We start from the raw sequence: 2,862 nt of genomic DNA on the forward strand, positions 1-2,862 counted from the left end.
ACTACTGATTCTTGTTTTATTGCTCAAAATGTCTGAAGTTGCTAACTAGATTCACAGAAAACAATTCCTTAAAACCCAATCCCTACAGCAGCTATAAAAAACAAACCAGAGGAAGCACATATAATGAGGAAAGAAAAAAAAAAAAACCTACAGAACATGAGTTTTCTAAGAAAAATGAGATAGATTCCATAATTTCTACCTTAACTTCCTTCCCCTCTGATCCCCCCCCCACCCCAACCCCCAGTTATTTTGAATAGGGTCTCATCATAGTCCAAGAAAAAAATCCTGTTTCTTCATCAGAATTTATGGTTAATGATAAGGAGAGAAAAAACAAACAAAAAAAAGAGATGATTTAAGAATTTGGAGAAGATAAGGCTTATTCCTGAAAATAAACAAAAGCTGCTGGCTATGTTGTAAAAGGTAGAACCGAAGTAGATTTAGTGAACAAGAGCAATGTAGCATGATAACTGTACATTATGTTAGTACTGTTCCCCTGTCTGAGTGCTTGTGGCCCAGAGGCATCTCAGTCCAGGAAGGGATGGTGACATTCACTGCAAAATAAATGACACTGGTAACATTCTGTTCTTGTTCTTCTATATAAAACTGAAAAACTTATTTACGTGTTTATACTTGAGCATTCAACTTCTTACTCACTTTCTTTACATGGAAAAATATGTTTCTCCAGTCACTGCATTTTAGTGTTTTTTGTTGTTGTTTTTCTTTTTTTTCCTATTACTGGCAAAAGGAAATCAAAGGCCCTGTCTTGGATGGAAATCACACTACACCATATTCTTCACCTGTTACAGAGAAGCAGGGATTATATTTATTTATATAGTATAATATAGTGATTTAACAAAGAAGACAGCAATTCAACAAGATTCACAATGGCTGAATACACTTGACTTTTTACAGCATAGAGGTTAGGGTTAAACAGACACACACAGGAGGCCCTTCTGTTGATTAATGAGGTTCAGCACTGACCCCCTTGCTATCTAAACTCTTTGAACTACAGAAGTAAGGAGCCTCAATGTGGCTGAATTCACTCCTAGTCCCAGACTTGATCAACAGTTTATGTCTAAAGGATTAGATGTGCACAATCAATCTAAGATGTTACTTTAGCAAAGCTTAAAATGAATAGTTGTTTACTGAGAATCTGTATAGACAGGGCAACTTGACATCAAGGTGCAAGAGCTCTCTGCACAGGTGTAACCGTGGGAGGCATCCCTACTCAAGGGGAAAACCTGTTGTGCAACCGGCTGCCACGCAGGAGAGCTTGAGGGGCTCTTGGGCTGCTCACTATTTTTGGGATAATATGATTGACTCACAGTCATAATATTTAGCACATGAACAACTGGCACCTGTTGAACCAGGTACCTGCTATCATTTCTTTAAGTGCTAAGTTTGAAACTGTGTTGTGGTCATTATCTGTCTCAGAGATACCCTGATTGTCATCAGTCCTGAGAAGTCTTTGGCATTTCACTGTACACATGAGCAAGGCCTTGGGAATAACTTCCAGTCTGAAGGAAGATGTTGAGGCAGGAGGGGAGCACAGTGTCATGGGCCCTAACTGAATTTAAAACTTTGCTACCTTCGTTACAGGCTTCTCAATAAAAGGAACATCTTAGTCTCTATGTATCTCCACCCACAACGTGTAAAAAAAAAATTAAGAGTGATGTTTCTAAGTCTGAATCTATAAACCACATTCAGAGATTTTTGTGCTTTGATACAATTGTTAAACAAAAGGCCAAAGCTAAGCTAGAAGAGTTTTCATAGCAAACCACAGACAGCTTGCTTCACACTGCTCACAAAGTAAGCAAAACTGCTGAACTGGTGAGGGAAAGAGGACAGAGAGGAAATAGCAGACAAACCCAAACAAGAGAAATGGGGCATGAGAAAGCCATCCAGAGAGACCTAGACAATTAGCCCAGGAGAACCTCAAGAGTTTCAGCAAAGCCAAGTGCTTTGCAAGGTCTTGCACTGGGGTCATGACAACCCCCACTACCAGTACAAGATGGGAGATGTAAGGACAGAGCACAGCCCTGCTGAAAAGGACTTGGGGGATGGCAAGCTGGACATGAGCAGTGGATGGGAAGCTGGACATGAGCCAGTCATGTACCCTTGCAGCCCAGAAAGCAAACCACGGCCTGAGCTGCATCAAAAGAAGTGTAGCTAGAAGATTGAGGGAGGTGATCCTGCCCCTCTGCTCTGCACTAGTGAGACCTCACCTGGTGTACTGTGTCCAGATGTGGAGTCCTCAGTACAGGAGAGACATGGACCTGTTGGAAGGCGTCCAGAGGAGGGCCACAAAAATGATCCAAGGGATGGAACACTTCTTCTAGGAGGACAAGCTGAGAGAGCTTGGGCTGCTCATCCTGGAGAAGAGAAGGCTCCAGGGAGAGCTGAGTGTTGTAGTAGGTGTCTTGCGGGGGCACGGGATGTACGGGACAGGCCTCTCCCTAAACATAGAGAGATAGTGCTATCGTGCTGACCTTGTTGCAGAGAAAACAGGAGAAGAAGAAGGATGATAAAAGAATGCGGAAACGGCCAAATAAGGCACAATGTTATCTGGTGTGAACTAATCAGAGTGGGACATGACAGCACGGTTATCTAGGTAAAATGTATATAAGCTGTGTTTAGTAGTGAATAAACGCCATTTGCCTCACTTACTCCTGGGGTCTGGGTGAGCATCTGGCCCCGACCTGGTAAAGGGTCGGTTTCGCCCAGCAGTAAGCCCTACATGTGGACAGAGGACGAACACCGGACGATGCGAACGGAGACTACATGCAACAAGTGGTGACCCCGACGTGATCTGTCTGCTGAGGGTGGCTGCCCGGCGTGCCCGTGACGCGGAGAAGAGCCTGT

The 2,862-nt window shown here is 43.4% G+C and overlaps 1 long non-coding RNA gene across 3 annotated transcripts in view; it reads right to left on the reverse strand.

Annotated features, from left to right (window-relative positions):
• Window positions 1-2,288, reverse strand: part of LOC112531854 — a 16,816-nt gene extending 14,528 nt beyond the window's left edge. For all 3 annotated transcript variants that reach the window (XR_005857686.1, XR_003073934.2, XR_006937072.1), the window contains exon 1: window positions 2,226-2,288. This is a non-coding gene — a long non-coding RNA (uncharacterized LOC112531854). The remainder of the gene's footprint in view (window positions 1-2,225) is intronic.
• Between the last annotated feature and the right edge of the window lie 574 nt (window positions 2,289-2,862).

Source organism: Gallus gallus, chromosome 2 (assembly GCF_016699485.2).
Source record: "Gallus gallus isolate bGalGal1 chromosome 2, bGalGal1.mat.broiler.GRCg7b, whole genome shotgun sequence".
In the NCBI taxonomy this organism is placed as follows: Eukaryota; Metazoa; Chordata; class Aves; order Galliformes; family Phasianidae; genus Gallus; species Gallus gallus.